The sequence below is a fragment of the Leptodactylus fuscus genome, chromosome 6 (assembly GCF_031893055.1).
Source record: "Leptodactylus fuscus isolate aLepFus1 chromosome 6, aLepFus1.hap2, whole genome shotgun sequence".
NCBI classification, from domain to species: Eukaryota; Metazoa; Chordata; class Amphibia; order Anura; family Leptodactylidae; genus Leptodactylus; species Leptodactylus fuscus.
Window position 1 is genome coordinate 25318270 of NC_134270.1, and position 26016 is coordinate 25344285.

The window sequence follows — 26016 nt, forward strand, 5'->3', positions numbered from 1 at the left end:
CGCCCCTACCTTTCCGTGTTCCGATTTCTCACAACACAGACTTGCTTAGGGACATACAACATAAACAATGCTCAACAAGTAAAGCAAAATCATGTCCCCAAGCTGCTCATCTCGCACCACTCATGTCGTGATAAGGAAGGCACTTGGTAGCTTTTCTCCCCAAACGTCATCGGATTCAAGTGCGATACAAAAATAGCTTTGTGTAACAAGTGGAGACCCATTACCATCACGCATGCCATGTCCACAAACACTACTGTACCTCCAAAACCAGTTACGAAACCAGCTCGGCACTCCTGTCCCACCTTTCCGTTTCCAATGCTCGTATGAAAGGCAGACACAATTAGTAAAATGCACCTGAGTGTAAATCCCCTTAATCTTGTTGACGAAAATATTCCTCGCGGTTAATGCTCCCTTCGGCAGGGTGGCAGTTTCCTTAAAGGGACAGTTACCAAGCAGCTCTGTATGAGTCATGTAAGTCAGTCGGTGACAGACCACTTGAGAATTCATAGCAAGAGTAGGGGGCGAAAAAGAATAACCAGTACTGGGGGTCTAATGGTGATGGAGGAACATTTTGAGGAACCACATTGGATTGGCTGGACTTCCAAGTAATGGCCTGTTGCGGTGTCTGCATTGTGGTCTCTGTTCTTCTGTTCCATCACAGGACCAGAAGAATGGGGAAAAAAGTCAGTCTAGTGAAGGGCAATGGATCCCGAGGTACAAGTCTTTCTACCTCTACATTGCGGGTCTTTTTCGTCCAAGATCTCTGACAGACTCCGTATCTCCATTGTTTGGTCTGTCTGAGGACACAAACAACGGAGAGGAGGAATAGCAGTTACACACAGTCTGGTGAACCCCCATTGACTATAAGGGGGTCCCATCGGGCGTCCATTCTTTTAAAACTGAAGCCGATGGAGGAGAAAACCCTCCATGTAGGAATTTTTCCGACGGAGATGTGAACATAGCCTGACCGAGCAGGAATCTGAGAACCAAACCTCAGACTCTTTCACAAACCGCTCATTAGAATCAATTATTGTAAGTGTTATAAAATGCATTATTAATATTCACTGCTATTAATATCTAAAGTGTTAAAAATATGAAGTGTTATTTGAAGCCAAAACGGAGTCATTTCTACAAATCTTATTCAAAATGGTCTACAACTAGTACCCTGGTGGTGAGATCCTTGAGCGCCCCTTCCATTAGTATAAAGCAGTGATTCCCAAAGTGGTCCAGGGGGACCCCCAGGGGTCCACGGGAGACTGGATGGGACCATCGTTAGATCTAATCTTCACATTTTTTGACAGGTTTTGGGAATATGATAGAAATGTAGCGGCAGGGGGTCCACCGAAACCAGTAAAATTTTGAAAGTGGTTTACGAGGGAAAAAATTTTGGTAACCTCTGGTATAGAGGATTACTGACCACTGTTCACATTAGTGTTTGAGGGCCTGTTTGAGATTAAAAAAAAAAATAAGAGCACCACGCCGGACAGCCCGTGGACCCCATTACAGTCTGACAGGTGGTGCCCACATGATGAATTCAGCATAAAAATGGAACAAAGACTAAAAAGGTGTGAATATGGTGGTAACACACAAACACGTCCACAACTATAAACTTAATTTTGAGAAGATTTTAGGTAACTGGGTCATTAAATATAAGATTCCTAGAAAGACCCCTGAAGAGGCGGAAGTGACAAGTAAGTGGAGAAGACCCACAAGCAACGCAATGGAGCTTTTTCATCCCCAACATTAGGCATGCTAAGGATTAAGATGCTCTAATGAGGATCTTGAGAAAATGCTGCGTTGAGACAATAGAAGATTATACTTTCAGTGAACTGGGGAGGGGGGGGGGGGGGAGCGGCCATTAAACCAGCAGGGCTGTCTGAAGAGACGATCAACAAAGCTTTTACAAGGTCTCGGCTTCTCACCAGCCATAGAGAAGACCCATAAGGTCCCCCAAGCCTGACATATTAATATACAGATTTCAAGGAATTCATAAAAAACATGAATCTTTAGCTCATGAACAATAGTCAGAGAAATTTTAAGATTTTATTAAATTCAGAAAATTTTTCCAAGAGCCAAAACTAAGCAGTTTTGAGTAGGAGCTCCTGAAAAGGGGAGTCTGTCAACAGAACCCAGTATGTTAACCCACAGGACTGAAGCTACAAGCAGGGCCCGCTATCATGTAACGAATGGGTTCCTGGACCCCCTTCCCCCTCATGTTCATAAGGCCTTAAGGTTAGGACATGCATTAAAGTTTTGTCATTGCCACGTCTTAGATTCTGTTCACATCTGCATTCGGCGATTCCATTCTCCTATCCGCATGAAAAATCCGGAGAGAAAAGCGCTGTAAATAGCACTTTTCTCTCCGCATGGAAACCACACGAACCCCATTATAGTCTACAGCCGTGATGGCGAACCTATGGCACAGGTACCAGAGGTGGCACTCAATCAAGGGAGCAAATTGTGCAGCAGATTGTACTGTGTGTGGGCCACTGTGGAGCAGATTGGACTGTGTGGAGGTCACTGTGGAGCAGATTGGACTGTGTGGGGGTCACTGTGGAGCAGATTGGACTGCGTGGAGGTCACTGTGCAGCAGATTGGACTGCGTGGAGGTCACTGTGCAGCAGATTGGACTGCGTGGAGGTCACTGTGGAGCAGATTGGACTGTGTGGAGGTCACTGTGGAGCAGATTGGACTGTGTGGAGGTCACTGTGGAGCAGATTGGACTGTGTGGGGGTCACTGTGGAGCAGAGAGCTCTATAAAGCCCCATTCGTATGACCATATTTTGCAGGTCTGTAATTGTGTGCAATTGTGGATCCACACATTATTAAGGTTAAATTGCTGTGTTCACACTTTGTAATAAATTAGTGGGTTTTGGGTTGCAGTTTGGGCACTCAGTCTTTAAAAGGTTCACCATCACTGGTCTATAGGGTCCACAGGTTTCCTAAGGTAACCGCTCTTTTTTTTAAATTAATTTATTTTTTTAATGCGGATTAGGTTAACGTTTGAGGGTCCCCTAGCTGGCTCTCCACCCCACCCCCCTTCCGAAAAAAGATGTGAACCGGGCCTTAACTGTTCAGCACACAACTATAGACAAAGGTGACCATATAAGTCAGGGGTACATTGGAACATGCAACGGTGCAACAAAACTTCCACCTGACAGCGAATATGGACACACTGTGACCCTTTAGGGTAGTCACATGGAGGAATTTGAACAAGCTTAAAAATTCAGTTTCAGGAATTTAAAGCTGAATTTTTCCAGCTGTGGAATTTGCAAATTTGACACTGACCAAGCAGTATTTTTCTGACTCCCTTCTACTTCAATTGGGGTTATCAGGCGGATTCCACATGAAGAATATATCTATAAGGCCTTTATTTTTTTGCTTTGCAGAAAAAAAATAAATCTGCCTCCTACTGGTGAAATCAGTCACAAATTCAGACTTGTCAAAATACCCTTAAAGGGTAGTCTACCGCCTCCGCAAGAATATTTACCTTAAGGCCTAACCCCAGTGCCCCAATAGCCTCACTTGTGTAATCCTTCCAAGGTGTTTTTCTGTAAGGTCCTCCAACATAGCAGTAGGACAAAATAAGCCTGTGGAGGTGGGGTAGACTTCCTTTAAGTTGCCACAACTTAGATGAGAACAGTCAGAAAGCCAAATCTGATAAAAGTTTATGTGATCACATTTACTATTAGCTGCCACTGACAGCACAACATCTGCGGCGTTACCGGCGTGCGATCATGAGTTGCTATATAGTCCTACCCTTATTGAGAGAACTAGCATCACTTCATCTGTTGTGTCAAAGTCAACCTGAAATACACCTCCGGTACAGACAATGGAAGGATCGCCTCCAAAAACAGAAAAATAAAAACCACTCACCCTCTTAACTAAACCGGCTGCTCATAAGTGCAATTTACAACGTGCATGGCATCTAATACAGAGGCAGTGGCCATGACAGCCTCTGGTCACCCTCCGCACACACCAGTCCTTCTTGTATCAAACCCATTCAAGGGTTCTACGTCAACCTTGCTGAAGGACCTGTGATGACCACCACCAAGTGTCCATAGGTCCTTCACCTGGGAGTCTGCAGGCTGAATGATCTGATCTGTAGGCAGAGGCATCACACTGGTAATATTGAAGGTCGGGGGCTTTTACCTCCTCTGTTGTGGGGATGTCGGAGGAACCAGGGAGCGTTTTTATCGGAGAAGAATGTGGTCTATGAGATAGACAGGGGAATATTGCACCAGCCATTAGGAGAGGGGGGCACAACGGCTCCCGGTGAGGCTGTGCTATGGTGTTTACAGATTTGAGAAGCCCTTACTCCGCACACTTGCTGAATAGCTCAGAGAGGAAAAGGTGTGGTAAATCAGTCTTGGGTGTGGGTTCCTCAAGTAATCACAACTACTTGTTTCACCATGACAAACAGCAAAACACCATCCAAACTCCAGCCGTCTGCACAGTACCTCGCCAGGGTCTAACTACATAGTCCCATGAAGGCTTCATGCGAGTCCCAGGCCAGTCCTGGAGCCCGACACATTAGCGCCCCCTACAAAGTCATCTGTACGGATAGCCAAGCCATTCACACCACAGGGAAGAAAAACGGCGTGCCACACACTCTTTTACGCCCGTTTTTAGAACAATGGGAGACAATAGGGACAAACAGTCCTTGTCTAGTTTTCCAGAACTTATGGAGGAGAAGTTAGCAGGGTAACCCAACGTTCAACATGACAGCGCGCTTTACTCCAAGCCCACAACAGCGTACATACGAGCTGGTTAGTACAAGCGCGGTCTAGACTGGTTCTTCTGCTCATGCATCACTAAGTTTCCTTGAAAACAGGGCCTGCTCATAACCCCAAATTTCATGGACTGTGAGCGTACTTCCTTGTAAGCCACATGAACTTTCTTTCACATGAAAAACTACCGTGAAGATATTGTAACTGGACTAATGGGCTAACACATAAATGAACCTTTATACCCAGTACACAGACTGCATAGCAGGGAGACCACATACTGGAGAGCTTAAAGGGGCTCTACCAGAAATATTATGCTGTATGAGCCCCACATAAGCCTGAATAGCCTTTAAAAAGCCTATACAGGCATCCCTAATCTTATTTAACCCCCCCCATATTAAAGTAATACCCTAAAAACTAATATGTAAATGATACCTACCCATGCATGGTGCGTGGTCGTGCACTGTCTGACGTCATCTTGCTGTCATGCTTGCCTCTTTCTTCTTCCAGCGCCGTCCTCCTGTCCTGGCTCTTCCCTGCCTTGATCTTCTGTTCTTTCGGTGGGTTTGGTTCAAATCCTACACGTGTGCAGTAGCGCTCCCTCTGGAACGCTACCCCCACGCCCCAGTAGTTCGAAGTTCCCCTTAGAACTATACAAGCGTACTGCACATGCGCAGTACGCTCGCGAACCTCTTCATTCCGGAATAACAGAAGATCAAGGCGGGGAAGAGCCAGGACAGGAGGGCGTCGCTGGAAGAAGAAAGAAGGGGAAGGCGTGACAGCAAGATTATGTCGGATCATGCACGACTGCCCCCTGTGCATGGGTAAGTATCATTTGCATATTTGTTTTTTGGGTATTTTAAAACGTGGGTGGCGGGACCTTTTTAAAGGCTATTCAGGCATATGTGGGGCTCATACAGCATAACTTTGTTGATCAAGCCCCCTTAAAGGGGAGAGTCACATTCATGCACATACATTCACCTGAATTCACTTGTGAATCACAGCTACTTTAGTATTTTGATTCCATAAAAGGTACTAGTGAGGGATATATCATACCATGTAATATAACAGATCACCCGCTTCCTCACATTTTTTTTTTTTAAGTGTGTTTAATTTTCGGGTTGGGAAGGGGGGCCCGAAACAGAAAGAGGAGGGGGCGGGGGGAGGGGACGACAGACTCCCTTGTTCCCAATCACCCACCGTGGTCCCATCCTGCTGGCCCCTGGCTTGTCCCGGTGGAAGTCCCTGTTGCATGTGACCACTGAAGACAATCCACGGCCTAAGCAAAGGACACCACAGGTGACAAATGTAAATGACGTCCTTGTCCCTTTCCTTAGTCACATGAGGTGAGAACTTCAGGTGGAAGAAGCCCCGGGGCACCGCTGGACTGGCCAGGGGCGGGGACACAGGTGAGTGCGGTGTTTGTATTTTTCACTTTCCCTGGCTTCCTTGCAGAAAACTGTATATCTTGAACAAGCCCTTTAAATAATATTATATATATATATATATATATATATATATATTGCATTGGGTTACTTTTACTGTACCTCTGCATATAGGGGCAGACTATGCTTCCCTATACAAAAGAAAATTCTACTGTATGCCAAAGGACACATGGCATAATCAAAGTGGATGCGGACCTACAGATATATTTAGAAACTTAGATAAATGGGGTGCAGCGCTACTGGGTCCTGGAGCTTAAAGGGGTCCAAAGGGCCTCCCTAGAGCATAAGGAGAGACCAGTATAGATAGTACATGGTAAGGGGGGGCTCCAATTATACATTTTGCACTGGCGCCCATGAGCACCAGTTACACCTTTGGCATGCGTCAGATTCTCATTCTCGCAAAAATCACGGTGAGAATTGCGAGGTGTGCACTGCGACACGAGGCTTTGCACACTAGTGAACCTGACCTGTGCTCAAGCAGAAAACCACATCTGATCCGGCTAGTGAAAGACAGGTCAATGAGCAAACAAAAAGCTGTCGACACGGTTCGACAATGCTATGAACCTTGGGCTCCTGGGTGACAGGTTTGCGATGAAATACAATCCTGCCATACAGAACGATAAGACAAGGACCATACGTCGCACCGCCGCTCTCCACAACAACCAATGCCGGCTGCAGGTTTAGCCGCTCACAGCACCTTCTGGATCCATTATAGGCCGACGTACTTCTATTAAGTGTTCCTACAGAGAAAGCCATTTCAGCGCAGATGTGCTCCGGGCCACATTCATCATGCAGAACTAAAATTCATTTTACAATGGATTAGTTCTCTCAATGGGAATCGCTACTGAAGCTCTCCGTTCAGTCTCTAAAAGGAACCTAAAAAGCGAGCAAGAAAACATTACCTCAGACATCTAGAAGAGCGTTACACGCAGATTCAGCCCATTTCACAATGCGACCGGCATTTATTCGCCATCTCCACCCTAACAAACCATGGCCGAGATTAAACTAGTAAGACTATAGAGAGCGAGCGCAAAGATTTTAGCGAGTACAAATAATTGCAGTAACCAAGGCCTCGCTGCTCGCTTAGTAAAGGTGTGGTGAAACGCGGACGGCTCCTGGGTGATCTAGTGGTGGGAGTTAATAAAATCCTCCGCTCCTGCGTCATCCTCGGGTTGGGGGGAGGGAGGCAGGCAATGTAATGGATGATAAAGAAGGCTAGGAGGTCAAGTCATGTAGCCAGTGCTGTGTACAAACCAAGGCAAAGGAGGCTCTGGGCCTAGACAGCGATGTGGAAGAGGCCGGAGAAGATGTAAAGGAATATTGTGGGAATATCAAATCTCTCTCATAGATGTCTGGCCACTGGGAGCCCCAACCATTATTAGCACCTAGTGCCCCCTATCCTGCTTTCCTTCCACTACTCACAGATAGCCGAGCGCTGCCCTTTGCTTCTAGTTGGCAGTGCCATAGTCTGGGGCTGACCCATTGTGACATACTCAGTACCATTGTAGTGAATGGGACTTCAATCCCACCTACCCACTATAGAACAATGTGTCTCGGGCTGTGGGTTCAACCTTTGCAATACCAAAAAAAAACCTGTCAATTTCATAATGCCTTTTACCATGGGCAGACCCATATCCATGTGCGGGTGCTGCGCCATTCATCTCCTTATGGCTTCGGTATACTGTGGGCACAACATGTTATAGAGCAGGAGGAGCCAAGCCCGTAGACGTTTGTGGATCATTGAGCAAGACCACCTCCATGTTTTGTCCGATTCTCTTCTGTATATCATTTTGACCCAAACAACTAAAAAAGGCAACTTTTGTTGTCTCCCATCAATGGTCTATGAATGGTAAATTCCACTTTTTTGTAAAAAACGCGGACCTCAAGGCCTTGTCATTTGCTCAGCCGCCCTACTCTATAACACACTACCAGTATATAAGACACTATGGGGCTGAATATAAATCCTTAACCCTTCCCCTGCCAGATTGCATCCAATGCATGATTAGGTGCACGCCTAGTCGCATCCACAGAGAAATCTATGCCAGCCCTCTGCAGGTGAATAGGAGCGGAGCTGCAAAACCTACCATCACCTCCATAGTGTATAAAGCGCAGTACACCTGGAACTACAGCCCCTCTGTCCTAGTATATGGAACAAGCGATGGGTAAGGGGGTCGGACACCAACCTGATACTGATAACCTTTTTCGAGGCTTCTGACACTCCACAATAAAGCAGCCCCTTGTTTCTTTAATATGTGGACAACCTCAACCATGTTAAAAGTCCTATGTCGTATATTTCAAGTTTCCCCTTCATGTGTCTGTCCACCCCATATCAAAAAATTGTTGAAGCCTCTGTATGTGGCACAAAGGAAGTCAAGAACAAAGACTATAACAAGTAAGACAAGAAGCAGAACCGAAGGAGAAACGGATGGAGGACTGAACGCTCCTGATATCCCGAACCTGTCATTTAAGAAGTCATTTTCGCCATTGTGACAACAAACCGCCCGCTACTTGCCCTCTATAGGCGCACACACTGTACTCACCCACAACACAGTATTAGTGCTATAATATGCGCTCACTACATCTTCTAACCTTTTCATGTTTTTCAGGTGCTGATTCCTTCTGCCAAGTACATCACCCCAGGAGAATTGCCAAACAAACAGGTCCCTCCGCTGGGTACGCGGCGGGGTAGACGCGCCAATTACTCAGAAACCAAACACCTGGTAACCAACAATAATCTGCTTTTCCGTGCACCGACGTGAGCCTCAAGACTTCAGAATCCATGCCAGAGTTTGGGGTCAGGACAAAAACAGGAGAGATCTAATGTAAGTATTGGACAGAGGCACAAACTTCGCAGAGAAGGCCTTTACTCCTAGTAGAGTGTCCCCTACCCACGTAAGAGCCTATTCAGACTTCAGTGGCCTAAAAAACAAAAGATACAGTATCTGGAGCTTTTCACGGATCAGACAATTGGACTCGTGAAAAATAAAACATTTGAGTCTGAGCTCAGATCATGTGAATAGAATAATGCTCGTACTCCATGTAACAACAGGATTGGAGAGATGCAACGGCTCGTAAGGTGGCCTAGTCACTGAGTCATCATGGAGGATGCCCAGTAAGTACAAGGCACAGGCCCTATGTTAACTGACAAAGCCCCAACATGATGGACCAAGTTAACTGTGCCGCTTGGTGTGCAGTTGCATCTTTCTATACCGGAAGAGTAAGGCTGGCCAATACATATTACCCTTCGATGTTGGTTGGGCCAACTATGTACATGGGGCCTATGTTGGGGGAGAGACAGAGCATGTTGGATTTCAACATGCCCAAATGCTTTTGTTCTTGGGAAGATAGCCCCTGCCAGACACCTGGAGACAGAATTTCACCCTCTTCAGAACATTTGCACACTTGAGTGTCCATGTAGAAGGAGGGAGATCAGAACAGATAGCCATCTGCCCCTTGGGTTATCTGGAATCTCACGTGCATGGCCAGGCTTAGTCTTATAAGGCAAAGATGCTAAGGGAGCGGAATCCACGTCATTATCCGCCACCTCATAATGGTGGTCTATGGAGAACACTAGCGAGCTCCCTTTCTTCAGGCGGATTGAGTGAGCCGTGGCGTCCGCCTTGCGGCAGCAATCTCCGGACTAGGCCCATTCATTTTGTGCCTACTACGGAGCAGGAAGCCACGACTGAGTCACAGCAAGCGTATTTTACCCCCGATTTTGACGCGGTCTCCCGCGTGAAAATCAGGACCAAAATACGCTTTTCCGTCCACATGTGCACTAGGCCTAAAAAGAATCTCTCTCGTCTCTCGGCAAGTCTTAATACTTTTACCACCCCCTAAAATAATTCCAGTGCATCTATAAGATTCCATAACATATCCATACTGACAAGTAACGCAGAAGGCCGTGCCCCAAAAGAGTCACAACCATTAGTCAATGTCAGGGGACAAGCCCCAAAAAAGGAAATCCCCAGTTAATTGAGGAAAGACGTAATATTGAGGGTCGAGAATATACGCTGCAAGTAGGCCAAGGCATAGGTTCTACGGAAACTTTGTGATCAATCTTACATATTGTAAGATACAAGTAGTAACCACATTTATGATTTTTTTCCTTCCCCATGAGAGTTCACATCGCACACATGAAGGCTCCCTATGGCCCCCACCCCCTGCTGCGGCAACAGCTGGCCATCCCTGATCTAATGGCATGGGGTTACATCCATAATATGACAGACTCTAACACTTAAAATGGACACGTCAAACAAAACGCACAACCTTGTGGTCACCGCTTATGACGTGTCGCGAGTATGAGCCATCATCCAATATTTCAGCCATCGCTATGCAATGTCACTGACCCGCGTTACAGAACAGACATTCATAAGCTAACGGCACGCTCGTGATGTTGCGCTGCGTATGTCCGAGTGTCAGAGGCGAGCACAGCGATCCTCCATAATATAACCTTCTTCTGTAAAGTAGATCACGGTCTTCCCTTGGGCTGATTGCAAAAAAGAAATCTAGGACAGCGGCAGAAGTTACTGAATAAAGCGGGCAGTGAAGAGTTAACCACATTCTTTTTAGAAATCCCGGTCCCTCCGTCTTTTCTTGTGAGAAGTAAATCTGGTTACAGGACGCAGACTCATCAGTGTTTCTAGTAACCGGCAATTACAACGGCAGATGCAGCGGGCCGCAATGCGCCCACCTGGCCTATAGCTTAAAGGGACAAGAATCCTAGAAATAAATGAGGGGAGGGGGAACGACGGCTCTCGTCTGTGTCAGCCAACATGTCCGTGAAACAGTCATACGGAAAGCTGGAAGAATTTGCTTTTCTCCTGCTTACCTCCATCTTGAGCAGAGGATAGACATAGGATATGTTACAAAGCGTTCCCTGCATAGCAGGGTGTGCCCCAGTGCAGGGAACACTGACAACAGGGCGCAGAGCCAAACCAGCGCTCAATAGGAGCCCTGATGGGAAGTTCGGAGCCCCACCGATCAGAAAGCGATGGCATCACATATACTGGATGACATCACCTTATAACGTGGGAATACATGTGTCAGCCCTACCCAACTTCCCCTATACACTCCGCAAGAAATATACTGACGCCGAGCCTGAGGGGTCAGGACTAGAGATGAGCGAGTAGTATTCGATGGAATACCTCGCCGCCATAGGAATGCATGTAAGCAGCCGGACACCAAGGGGTTATTCGGTCGAATACTACTCGCTCATGTCTAGTCAGGACGTGACAAGTCATTCTTTTTTGAATCCTGGTGTCATACAGCAACCCGTCAAGTTTTATCTCCAGTAGTCCCAAACCAAAGCAACGGAGGACTCGAAAGTGCAAACTAGCGTTCACCCATGCCCGTACCGGAAATACAACTGTGTGAATGAAGTCTAAAAGGGAGGTCTTTGAGCGTAATTGTGAAAGTAAAGACCGGATCGGCAATGTTTTTGTCCTTTTTGCAAGTCATATATTGATTGGTTACCTTGGATATAATGAGAGGACACAAAGGCTCTAAACATAACCCTAGCTTATTCAACTTTCAGTTATCGATCTAATGTCATCCGGGACAAGGTGGAACTTCTCAGATATTGAAGCGGTGACCATGGTTTACATGAACCAGGACTCAAAGAAGAAAACTAACCACCTGCAAGCAATTCTTATGACAGGGTCATTAAAGGGAGTGGCCCCAGAACCCAGACTTACAGCTAGAAACATTAGGGTCCCCCAAATCCCCCTTGTGAATCGCGTTACGGAGCTAGTTTTTTGTCGTCAGTGTGCAAGTGAGCTCTTTGGAGCAAAGGGGGTGTTGACGCTCATCTCTTTGGAGCAATGACAATAACCCTGCACCTCCGAAGAACTCATTTGCATTTGACAATAGGTAGTGATTTCTTGGCGATTGAGTCACCAATTAGCAAGGGAACCAATTAAACAAAAAATAAAGTGAATTGGTAGAAGGAACATCTAATGAAGCCCTCCACCCTGTAGAGGACATGACCTAAGAATATAGGTGATGTCACATCTAATGGAGCCACATCCATGACAAGAGTAATCCAACATGTCGCGCTTCCACGGTGGTATAAAAAAAAGCCGGAGATAAACTGGTCGGGGGAATGTAGACTGTGAGCCCTACTAGGGACAGCGAGAAGACAATGGATAAGCCATCAAGGGCCTGAAACGTGCCAAGGTGAGCCACATTGTTAGACATCCCTGAAGCAGGCCAATGTTTAAAGCATTGGAGAATAAGTTGATGCTATATAACAAGAGAAAGCGATATTTCTGAGGCGATGAGCAATCTGACCAACCGGGTATTGAGTGTTTATGGGATGATGGATCACAAAAACAAAAAGGTGTCCATATACATAAGAGTAATTCAACAACTATCTATACATATGGTGGTATCAACACTCCCAATGGCTGGTCTCAAGGGAAAAGTTCATTGTGTGTTCTCACAGGAGAGAAGCCACCTCCAGACACCGGATGGCCGCCTCGTCCCCTCTCTACTGTGAACATGTGTGCGCTTTGTTTGGCCCAGCGTGCATGACTATACAGGGGGCTGGAGCAAAGGCGTTAGAGGGGTTTTCTGGCCTCGGATGCAATTTTCATACTGATGACCTACTATCAGTATCTGATGCCCAGGCTCCACACAGATCTGGCCCCAAAAGCTACGTAGTGTGCAGGGAGCAGTCCCATCTACTGAATAGCAGAGACTCCAAGGAAAGGGGGCTCAGCTCCCATAACTTGAATAGGAACAGACTGCACCTGCTTCTATTCCACTACTGTCGCTTCCGCCGCACGGAGAGTGATCTCTGCCAAGTTCAGATGTCTGACCACCACTCATCAGATATTGATGACATATTCTGTTGCTTGAGAAATGTATCTGGGACCAGAAAACCCCTCCCTTTAAGGTACAAGACCACCTCCTCACCCTCTTGCAAATACTGAGCACTCAGAAGAAACCTGACTTTCTCTCCGTAAGAGAATGGGAACAACTATGAGGTATTATATAACAACTGTTCATGTGAAAATTGGGCACCCAAAGCTATCACGGGTCCATGAAAATGCAAGTCATGACATTAGTGTGAATGCGACCATGCTCAGTTTGCTGAAACAAAACCAGCGATGGAGCTGAGAAAAACTAAAGACTTGTGCATCTGCTGTGTTTTAAATACAGATAAAGCCTGACCAAAACACACTTCTGTAAAGGCGGCCTCAGGCTTTATTCACACTGCCTTTGCACCTACTACTCATCATATCTTCTACAGATGCCCATGTATGTAGAAGCGTCACTATAGAGGGCAACAGTTACGCTTACAGAATTTTAGAGTGACGTTATATGCTCCTCTCTGGAGCGCTGATCAACTCTGTGTTACTCATGTACAGTATGAAAAGGAAGACTATCAATGCACATCTATGAGAGTCCCCCAGAGGCTCTATATAGAGTTGCAGTGATAGTTTGTACATCAGAGGAGAAGACAGGAGGACCGGGCTCCTGAGGGGAGCATATAACTTCACAATAAAGCAGAAAGCAAGTTCTCCAATAACCTTACAGTACGCAAAGGATTATTTTCTAAGAAATAGTTGAAATTTTCTCTTACACATGCTGGGGTATCCTCAACACCCGCCAAAAAGTTGGACGACTTGCTGAAGTCAACTATACAATGCCAGATCCTTATTTTCCTTCGACATGTCATTTTTCAATTTGGCGAAAACATCAAGAAACCGTTTGCTGCCCTCTTCGCAATAAAATAAACGTGCAAGCTCAGCCATACATACATGTTTATAAGGAAGTCAGAAGAGTCTGCAGCTGAAAAGCACTATTAGGTTTATGGACAGAGTAAAAGACTAAAAGCTGGTCATACACTTAACATTGCTGTACGCTTGCCCAATAATTATAACTACTCCCTTCCCATACACAGCTGAGTGTGCATGTGTTTTCAATGGGGAGAGAGGAGCAAGCCGCTGCCGCACAACTCTAGTGGCGACACTTCTCCTGGGAACAAAAGGATCAGTAATGTTGAAGTTCAACATGGACATTCCCCCTCCGCCCATCATCATCCTCTCGACATATACCACTGGCAAATATACATTAGATGGTTGGCTAGACCTAATGAAACTGGCCGCTTTGGCCAGCGTTCATCTAACGTGTATGGTCACATTACGCCCTTTATGGCCAGTGTGCCGACAATCAAACACATTGGATAAATAGTGGGATCTGGGAAAAATCAAAGCAGTCAAATATGCAAAAAAAAAAAAAAAAAAATCTCTAAAAATATATTACAAACACTGAATGTAACCCATAAACCTGAGGCACATTATCTAACATAGAAACCACTATTACCCAGTGCTGCAAGTTCCCTATATCACTGGGTGTGGCAGCGGATTCAGTGCTAAACATAAGCAAACAAGTTACAGATCACGTGCAAACCAGGCCTGGATGGAGACGTCTTCTGGAGGTTGTCAGACGGCTGCCACAGACAGGACATGCACAGCTATAGTTTTACTAACACATTTTGGTGTGCACTGGCTAAACAGGGATTTGGTTCCTACAGTAATTTGAGGCCATGTTGGAGACTCTGTGTTCTCCATCTGTATATGTGGCTGCAGCAACAAAGCAACACCCACAACACGTGGCCGCTGCAGTCGGCCATTGGCCTCAGCGGTGGTAGGACTTACACCTACACAGGATAGGCCACCAGTATGTGACTTATCAGGGTCCTACACCTTGACCAGGCACCCATCAGTTGCTGCAGCAGTCTCCTGTTATCCGTGGGTATGTGCTCAAAACTTGATCTGGGGCCAGAAACCCCTTTAAGACTAGGGACCCAGTTGCTCCGCATCTTTCAGGCGACTAGAAGTCGCAGTACCCTCTGGGTTGCAATGTGACACCATTCACTAACATGAGTAAAGGAGTCACAGAGCAACGCAACGATTTCTGGTTTCACAATGAGAGTCCATGTGGCGGCCATTGTGCTTCACTTTCCTTCAGGTGTCGGGGCTTGTTAGGCCAGAATCCTGCGAGGTTCACACGACTGCCGAGACTGATCAGCGGCCTCAGCGATTACCAGAGAGGGGCCGGTGACGTCACTCACAGCATTCATTTGAACCCCTCCACTTTTAGCTCAGGGAGCCCCCACCACGAAAAGGAGAAAGAACCTGGGCTGTACAACAAAACAGAAGACAGTGATTACATACGGAGCCCGGTGGACCCATAGACTATAACGGCGCCCGTCGGACGCCCACCATTTTTAAAGTGAAAGCAGAAGAGGAGACAAATCCTCCGTGTAGGACTTTTTCCTACACCGATTGTTGGTGGACTCAGCCTAAGTACACATCTGTGTCACATTGGAGTCAAAGATAACACTTAATTCTAATAATTTTTGTTAGCCCCCCTCCCCCAAGAATACACATCCACCTAAAACTTGATCAGAAAGCGTTGATAGAAAAGATCTACATTCTCCAAGTTGATAGGATAAGCAAGTCTCCATGTTACTACACTGCAACCCTGCAGAAAGAAATAGGCCTATACTAAATTCTACAAGGCAACCATAAAAACATGAAGTACACAAAGCATCTGCCCTATATCCACGGCTCCATACTGTACAGCTTAATATGGAGACGGCTTCCTGTCAGGGCAGAATAACAGCAGTGTCAGCAAGAGGAACAAGATCTCCATTTTGCAGCATTTGTAGACTAAGCTAGTAATGCGCCGTCCACATAGCAACTGCTTAGAGCCGGCCGGGAGGAAACACTCAGCCAAATTACAACACAATGCAGATCAGGGCTCACGCCGAATGCAGGGAGACGGGCTCGTACTGCTGCAGACCTCGCCTATGGAGTTACATAGGTGTCATCTACGATACTGGAGCAGGCAAGGGAAGGTTTTACCAATCCACATGTAGGAGGAAGATTCTGCAAACAGTCTGAAGTACTGGATGAAATGGACATCAAAATCTGAGAAGGTTTACTGCAGAAGATCTACATTCTGCAAGGCCTAAACACCCAATGGCTACCTCTGTATAGAGGTCATATATGTATGCTATAGTATAGGGGTAATATTTACAAGATATAAGGCTGAGGCCACACCAGGCCGTGGAGTCTCTAGGCCTTAATATAACCACAGCCAACTTACTCCTCCATAAATGGCTGCCAGCTACAGGTAAATATACTGATAATATAACTAAATTACTAAATCAGACACCCCCCCCCCCCCCCATAACCCTGTGTGCAGCGCCCCACGGCGGATTCACCTTCTACATAAGACATAAGGTCTGGCTTTTGTACAGTGTAACCCCCACGGCTAGAGCAGGCGCATTGCAAAGGCTGAAACCGCCACAGAATCCGCAAGAACTGCCATGCTGCAGGCTCCGAACCCGCAGAGCAAAACACATACACTGCAGGGTGTGGATGGGAATTGTGGAAATCTCATCCACTTCACTCCAATTCAGAGTAAGTATGCCACCGACAAATACACCATGGGCCAACCCAGTGTGAACTCACAACCAGGCCAACTCCTTCATAAATGGCAGCCGGGGTCCGACAGAAGCCGCATTAAAAGAAGAAGTAGTGGATTCCTAGGAAAGTAAATATGAAACCCACACACACATATACACTATATACTGATAGATAGATAAATAGATAGAGGAGCCAGTGTCTGGGGCGAGAAGCTTGCACTCATAAGATCTCGGGATTGTATGTAAGCGCCCGCACCATCCCACTAACCCTACGTACAACTATTTCTAACACATAGGCAGCCATGTTTGCAACCCTAAGCATTGAATATTTCCTCAGAGCCTTAAAGATGGGGGTTCAGGGCTCTAATATAGACGGGCTCAGTTGCAGGACCGTCCTCTGTTTCGGCTGTATAACAGTCCTATTCGGCAGCAGGCCTCCTATGATAAAGCTTGCCATATGGTTATAAGTGGATATAACTAGAGAGAATGTTAATTATCAAGATAGTAATGCAACAAGCCAAAATCCAAGGATCGTAAGAATATAATCCAATCATGGACTAAATCATCAGCCCGGCCCCATATTCCACTGTGACCTTTCTTATGTGCGCAGAGAGCTTAGCAATTACATTAGGAATAAACAGCGAGAGTATGGCGGGATTGTGGCGCTTGTTTCACGAGGGTTACTCATCGCTACATATGTCATCTGCGTATGGCATTACCTGGAATATGGAGGAAAAGATACAATAGTCAGAGCAAAGAAGCAAAGTTCTTGAATGGGTATTCATTCATTATGTCACGGTCCCCTAATGGTCTGTGCAAGGACAGACCCCGGAGCTACACAACAGGAGGACGCGAACCCGCTGAAACACTGCAGTAAGCGTACAAGCCTAAGGTGAGGAGGCGACTATTTTTAGCAGAAATCCTTCCATTTGACTTGTCATTCTATTCACTGCCCAAACAAAAGGAGAGCAAAAAATAAAATACAAAATGGCTGGTAAAACGCAGCAAACAGCGCCATTCAGCAATTCTGAGCAGGTCTTACAAAGCGAGATTTCGCCATCTCCAGTCCTACAGAAAACCTCAATGTGCCCAGACTGGTAAACTGTGTCCTCCATAGAAGCAGCTTCCATATGACCATAGGCAGAGACACATTCTGCCACTGTATATATTATTTATCACCTGCTCGGCGTTGGTAGGCCCAAGCCCCGACACCTATCTTACTCCTTCATAAATGGCTGACAGTCGTGGTCAGGAAGAGGCGGCAAAGATCCTCTAGAAGTCAAAACTAGTAAATATGTAACACTATGTGGTTAACCAATTATACAACAATTAGTAAAGTGATGGATAAGGTTATGATGAAGTCACAGTCACTGGCTCCACCAAAACCTGAGCTGGTCACCCTGCCGCCTGTACATGACACGTAAGGAATAGGGCCAGCGCCCGCCCGCTATGTATCAGAATGGGAACGGCAACTTCTTACCATAGGGTGACATTATCTGTTCGCCTGCTAGAGGGTGAATTTTAGCAGGTCCATGGTGACACATTGGGGTGGTCTTGAACCCAATAGGATCCAGAATTCCCACTGAAGTCCCTGCACCAGTAGCACGCCATGTGCGGTTGGTTTAGCCAGGTCATCGATAGACAACTTGTTCCTTGGACACAAACGTAGAAACACAAGCAACTAAATAATAGCGAAAAAAAACATAAAATAAGGCAATCTCAGGGAAAAAAGCGGGACAGCATCTGGTGGGCTAATATTAGCACTACCAGTTGTTTGTCTTCCTTTTCAGAAATTTCATGTCCATGAGTCATCCATCCATTAAGGTCAAGCATCTGCCTGGATGATTTTACCTACAACGTAAAACTCACATTTACACAAAAAAAGAAAAAAAAAAAGCCCCATTGTAGCCCAACTCCAGCACTACGAAGGAACAAAACAATGACAGACGCAGAATGTAGTGACATCACGGCTTTGGAGTGGGGGGGGGGGGAACGGCTCCTGCATAGGGGACGAAGGCAAGACCATAAAGAACGGAATAGAGGGCAAGGACACCGCCTACAATATGGAGATGGCCAAAGGGACGTACACGGACAAAGCCAGACCGAGCTCACCGATTCAACAATCTAATGCGTATGGCGGCCAAACTATCCCAACACCACTGCCGGGAAAGAGAATAGAGATTGGATGTGGAGGATCCATAGGTAACAGATTATTCCATTCTCCCTATAGCTATGCAAGCTTGACCAAGAATACAAGTTTTTGGCAAAGTCAGATTAAATAACGGGTAGCCCGTGGAGTGCAGAGAAACTTAAAGTGGACCTCTGCTCTCCTGACAGGTCTAGTTCAGGAATAGTCTCTATTCAGGATATAATGTATACATAATAATACAACATATGTTCTAAGAATCGCACAACTTCTTTTTTCTGTTATTCCTAGGAATCATTAGATAGCTAAGTATTACAAGTAGTGGGCGTGTCCATGCACATCAACCAATCAATGCTATCCATGTCAGACTAACATGTAACCCCACCCACTTGTGTTAAGGCGTTACCGCTGCGCTCCCTGGACTGGATAAGCTTTATTACTAATATGTAAGGGGTTATATTTGTAGATCCCATTGGGGTGCCAGAAGTGTGTGCACGCTGCTTCCCCGGCCCCCTGTTACATCACTTGCTTTGCTCTTCTCCTGATGAAGGTCCCTAGAGTAGAGCAAAGTCAGTCAAGTGACAAAGTCTCCCCAGCTGACTCTACATAGGGAACCATCGGAGCTCTGGGGGGCCTGGTTATGTATTAGTAAGTAGGGAATGCACTGGGAAGCTTTATTTCCTCTTTAATGCGTACAGCCACCTTAATAACATGGAGGACACATTGCGGCTTCTGCTATAGAGTTTATGGGGCACATACAGTATGGGTGGATAGATAGTCACAGTGGATACGAATAAGGCCACAGACAAAAACCTACCACAGTGTTACACTAGACAACCGCGTGTCCGACACGGAGAACAAGTGAGATCCAATCTGTACAACCTTCATCTCCCTGCCCGCCATTACTCCAAAGTCCCACACACATATGCATGCTCTGGATATGGGAAAAGGGAATAAGCCAGAGACAAAAGATTTAGCATGTTAAAATCCAGTACCTTGTTGAAGGAGGCAAAACCACATACCAGTGGGGGAATCAGGACATCCCCATACGCATTATAGTATTACTGCTGGTGAGATTGGTGGGTTCAACTAATATTTGCCAAATGTGTATGGCCACCATTGACGGTATATAGCTTAGGTCCAGTGGCGGACTTCTTAGTCTTACAATAAGACTTCCTGGCCTGCAGCACAAGATGTCAGGAAACCTCATCCCATACAAAATATAGTACTAATAGAGCGAGGAAAGTCAGCGGCAGGTGCTGATATATTCCTTATGCATGTGTCAGGGTGGTCACAGTCACTGACTAGTACAGTCCTAGGCCTACTGAGTGCAACCACACTAGGGACCCACATACGTCATCCATAGGATGTATTCTCATGATGGCGCCATAACACAGCACATGGAGGGTCCATGAGTCTGTAACATGGGCTATAGATCAGTTGTTTTGTAAGTATACGAGAACATTATGACAGTCTATACAAATGTCCCACAGTTAGAGAGCTATATGAAGGCTTATATTGGTCCATATAGGCTTTATAGGACTTCAGTGAGACTGATCGCTCTCTACTTGCATTATATTACTGAGCATTATATGTAATGTCAGCGTCCACGTGCAAACTGGACAGTGCCACCTCTAAATAGTATGCATTAAGTTACATAGGAATATTGCTGAATACATATAGGATATGCATAAGCTTATACACTAACAAATACACCCTAACTCCAGTAAGGGGCTTTATCTTTTTGCAAAAAAAAAAAAATCCTGCATGTCACCGAAGCCGGAGAGTAAAGCCTCTAATGTACTAACTAGTATTAAGAGCCAAAGCTTGTTAAGGCTGGTAAATGATACCCTAGTGCAAGGGTCAGCAACCTATGAAGAGCGGCCATTGCCAAACTACAAGTCCCAGCGAAGAGGCCGCAGCGGCCAACATGCCGGGAGCTGGAGTTTTACAAGAGCTGCTGCAAGGCTCACCAGGGCACGACCGTTCCAGTCATGGCTGCCAATGTGATCACCTAATGCAAATCCAGCAGTTTCATCATGGATTCCTGTTTTGCATCAGGATAAGCATTAACCTGACTCGTGTGTATGACCTTAAAGCGGAGGAAGCCAATCCTTATACTTGGTTTTGCTTGTTTGTTACAACAGCAACCAGGCTGCGGCCTCCTAGACCTGCACTGGTGTATGTGTAGTGTTGCCGGTTGTGGGTTTGGGTGTCAGTTGTGGTTTACAACGCCTAGGAGTGAACGGCAGGTCTATAGCTGAAACCTCTCCACTGTGATACAAGTGTGATAAACGTGTACAAAGAAAAACAAGGCGTAATAACAGGAAGCCTCCCCCAACAGGGAAGGATAATGTGGCTTATGGAAGCCAAGCTAACATTATTAAAGATGGCCGACCAGCTCTCCTGATATAGGACTCTGTTATTCTGTCTAGAAACCTCACAGTTGGGTAGTGGGTAGCACAGGGTCTGACAACACCCAGTCAAAATATTCCTAAATTTCTAGGAGGAATAACAGACGAACAGTGTACATAGGAAAGAAGGAGGATCCAGGGAATGCAACTATCTACTAAACCGAGGTGTCAGGAAGGGGTGACAGGGTCTCCTGGAAATAGCCAACAAAAGGAACGTTCATAGACAGCAATACAAGCCAAACCAAAAGTGTCAGTAATATTTCTAGAGAAACTGCTGGGCACGCCATGCCCTGAGCAAAGTTTCTTCATAGCTTGCAATGATGCAAGAACAATGTCTGGATTACGCATAATACACGGCCAGGGGGATTTCATGACAGGACAGAGAAGAGGCAAGGCCAGCAATCCTCAGCTAAACCTTAAGGCCTCCTGCACACCGGCAGATATGGCTGGGAACATCCTGACCATCTACTTCCCACCTTTCCGGGATGGAGTCTGGTCAAGGAACCTGGATTCCCAAAGATCACTATGATGGAGGGCGCCCACAACTCCCTGCGCGTCTACTGATCTGTATTGGAGTATTAGCTCAAGTTAGACTTTGTTGTATCTGTCTATGTCCATTGCATATACTAAGGCTAGTGTTATATTGAGCTCAGAGTGTTACATGGAATCAAACGGAGTGACGTTGTGATCCTGCGTGACTAATCGAAGAACCAACCCAGGACAGGACATTAAAGAAAGTCGTGCACGATGTGCCTGCTGCGATTTGCCCACGCCTTCCAGCCAAATCGCAACACTATGGCTAGGCCTACAGAATCTGGGCCAAAAAAGGGACGTGTCCACAACTCGCTGTCATGCAATGGTTTTAGAGGCGCAATTTGGCTGTTGACTTGCCACATGCAGACAACTTATGGCCAAAAATCCAGATCTGGACCACCATTTGCCAACGGCATTGCGGTCACAACGCCGTCACCCTGCAAAACACTGAATGCAATGTCACAACCAAATCTGTTGTGTAGTGCTAGCCTTAACCTTACTGTATAAAAAAATAAGAAACTCCATTACCAAGCCTGAACTAAAACCCCACAGCTAGTAATTACATTTCAATGCAATCTCGCATCTACTCTAAACACACACAAATCAGCTGCAAACCAATTCGTCAGCTATTATTCTAGATTTACATAGTAACCTGATCAGAGCTACCACATGCAGAGAATGCAAAAACCCAAAAAAACAAGTCAGGTGAGAATTGCTGGGGGCACACCATAAAGCCAGCAGGCAGATTTCTTTCTGGATACGTCCCCCCTCCCCCTGGCATTGTGTTGAGGAAGAGAGGGGAGACTAGAAATAGAAATCAGGAAAAATAAATTACAACGACTGCTAAAAAAACAAAACAAAAAATGCAAGCTACTGTGTGCCGAAACCTGCTGCCTGGAAAACGGTAACTAAGGGAGATGCAAGGCCAAGACGGGAAACGAGGCTGCCTTGTCACACAAGGAAAAGGAGTTTAACATGTAAAACGAAAGGCTGAGACGCCATCTTGTTGCAGTAACAGGGCCTAGGATCTGACACTTCCCATTCATTCAGCCCTTAGGAGCAGACACCTTCTAGTATTTCCCATTAACCCCTCCCCTCATTACATTTCTGCCGTGCCACCAAAAATGTGAAAAATATAAGATGCCCGTCTGCCCCCCCTCCGTGCCAGGAACGCCAGTATGAAGTGTAACCTCCTGATACGGATTAGACAGCTGTTTGTTGCAGTGGTTCTTGCCCATTACACGGGGGGGGCAGGCGTCACCCATTACAAGGCAGCTTCCCCATTTTACCATTTCCTGTCAAAAGAAATACACTGAGACCAAAAGGGAAGATAAGCAAATCACCAGTGACAAAGCTAGGGCTGGCCTAGGAGCTGCAGGAAGAAAGGGGTTAACAGGCGTCATCTATGTGACTGGGGGAGGCCTAACCTGACCACGACTAAGGGGGGCTCTATACATATGGCTGGTATATAGCTGCCTCTGCATCCACATATATACGCTGACATTCCTGCCTCGCAGGTCCCTCCCTTTTCCAGTTGCCTTCAAGGGTAAAAAAAAAAAAAAAATCCACCATTATTTTTGCAGCCACCGTCTCGGATGCATTATGCAGCACAACACCCAGCAGTCGTGCAGGCTCCTTGCACGAGCGATGACAGATTATACACGCTGCAGAATTGGCCGGATTAGGTAGATTACTAATTCATATCTATAATAAAGCCCCGGCCCTGGATTTCCTAGCCAGCCATGTAAATAAGGAACAGCAGATTGTAACAAAATGTCTCCAGCCTCCTCCTCCTCCCTCCCAGGCTTGTGCCCTCTAATACACCCCCACCTAGAAGGATTACTAAATTATGCACCCACAATCCTCCATCAGGCAGCCATCCGCCCCCCAAATCCTACAGATCACCCCCCAATCGGTGGCAGATGGCTGAGCAGATCTCTGGGGCGGCAGATACAATGTATTTGCAGATCAGGCAGGTGGATACATTGTATCAAGTCACAGAAAAAGACAATATTGGGACGAGGATTTGGTAAAAGCAGGAAAAATACCCCTTCCTCCTCCTCCCCCCTCCCCAAACAGCTGGCTTCCTCTCTGAAGGGGGAAGGGAGATGGGGGTGGGAGAAATCTTAGATCTTTAATATAATAAAAGGGGGGCACCGGGCAAGGGGGGGGTAAGGAAAATGCCTGCACCGATCACCGGGGTGGGTGAGGGGCACCCGGTGGGGGACACAATAGCGGCAAATCTCACTCCATAGACAGAATAGCGTCGCCGATCTGCTCCAAATCCCATCGGGCGATAGATCGTCGGCTCGGCAGCCCGGTCTTACCTGCTGTACAGCCAATGTGTGACCATCCACGGCTATCCCCTCGCCCCTCCTCGGCCTCTCTTCGTGCCCCAAGGGCTGCAGTCCGCTATCACCGAGTCCTCCTTCCTTTCCTTCCTTCCCCCGGAGGCCCACAGCGTGTTCCGAGACTATAGGAGGGCGTTTGGGAGGTGAAGGGCGGCCGGAGGGGGGGACGGGGAGGATGAGGGGAGCAGGAGACGTGCTGGGCGGTGACGGGAGGGAGGACGGGCGGGCGGCGGCAGCTTCCTCTCTGGATCCCGGCTGCTAATCTTCCCCCTCCTCGGTGGATGTGTTGCGGTGTATCACAGCCCGCTCTGCCGCCGAAGACTACAAGCGAAAAAAAACACAACGCGCACAGACCGCCGTCCCCCTCAGATCCCTTCAGCCATCGAGCAGAGATGGGCGCGGTAACCCTGCGGACAGCGCCGGGAAACCCCACGCACGAGCAGGCGGCGCTAAGGAGAAAGGGGGCGTGGTTAGGGGCGCGACGTCATGACGCTGCTCTCTGGCTGGAGCACGCTGCTGCATGGAGTGACTGGGAGAGCAGGGCTGGGAGAGAGAGAGTCTATCTGGGCTACTCCATTACTGGTCTGGGCTTCAAAGGCTGCAACAGAAAACCTGTGTGACTATACCCTTAAAGGGATTGTACTACTGATAGCCCATCCTCAGCCTGGGCCATCAATATGTGATCAGTGGCCACCTGCCCCACTAGCAGTCAGTATAGGCTCACACTAGTGTTTGGGTGGGTTCCCCTGTCCGCTAAAAAAGCAGTTAATGTCAGACACCCGTGGACCCCGTAAACTATAATGGGGTCTGCTGGGTTTACACCGGTTTTGGGGATCTCCTTTAGTTTCCTCTTTGCAGGATCTTTCTCTCTGCTGCAGCGGCAGCCCCTGTACGGGTGTGACCCCAGCCTAAGATCTAGTCATTGAATACTAAGCATTGGGCTGCCTACGGTGGGCCCCGATGTGAACAGGGCCCCTTACCTCATCCCTATGGTGTACTCTTGGCATCAGCAGTTATGGATGCTGCAACAGTGTCCTATAGACTTGTGAGGGATACAGCTATAATACCCACCATTATCAAGAATACAGTGAGTGAGGCAGAAAAACAGCTGATCTGTGCGGGTCCTGACAGTCACACCTCCCGCCAATCCAGTGATAGGTCATCCTTTTTTAAAGGTGGATAATCCCTTTACAGGGGATATAATGTTTGTATGACCAATAAGAATGGAACGTCCTCCTGCCCAGACTGAATGTAGGCGAGTCCAGTGGTGGACGGCGCTCTCATTCACTTCAATAGTAGCACCGGCGATGGCCGACTACTGTACTTGAGCTAACTTCGGCATATCAACATTCAGCCTGGCTGCAGTATGGATAGTGGATTAACCCTTTTAAAGGGCTGTTCCATTTCCTTGCTATTGATGATCTATCCCAGGGGTAGGGAACCTTTGGCTCTCCAGCTGCTGTGAAACTACAACTCCCATCATGCTCCATTCACTTCCATGGGAGTTCCCAGAACAGCAGAGCCAGTATGCATGCTGGGAGTTGTAGTTTTGCAACAGCTGGAGAGCCATACGTTCCCTACCCCTGATCTATCCTATGCAGATATCCCACAGTGGCAAAAGAACAGCCAGTTTTCGCCAAGCTTTCCAGCACTGCAAAGGTTGAAAACTGCAGCAATAATTGACGTCCCGCATGTTCACAACCCCCAGAGCAAGACACGGTGCTGTGCAGGGGTTATTGTGTGTGTGGATAGAAATTGTATAAATCCAATCCACTTCCCTACTACTGTACTTCACGGTGGGTTAGCGGCTGTAGATTTTGTAGCACCTACTGTGAGTATGCAGTGTGTGCCCCTGCCCTTAAGTGCCAGGGGACAAATCCTACACGTATTGCTGCCTCGCATGCTTCATCATGGGACCTGTGCTTGGTATCACAGCTGAGCACGTTCACTTGAAT

General features: G+C 46.9%; 1 protein-coding gene across 2 annotated transcripts in view; it reads right to left on the minus strand.

The window, feature by feature from the left end:
* GNB1 (G protein subunit beta 1) overlaps positions 1 to 24458 on the minus strand; it is a 46498-nt gene extending 22040 nt beyond the window's left edge. The window contains exon 1 of one of the 2 annotated variants that reach the window (XM_075279636.1): positions 24038 to 24458. The gene's annotated coding sequence lies outside the window, so the exon portion shown is untranslated. Of the gene's footprint in view, positions 1 to 259; positions 369 to 24037 lie in introns of those variants that run through there. The other variant, XM_075279634.1, reaches the window with a different exon arrangement.
* Between the last annotated feature and the right edge of the window lie 1558 nt (positions 24459 to 26016).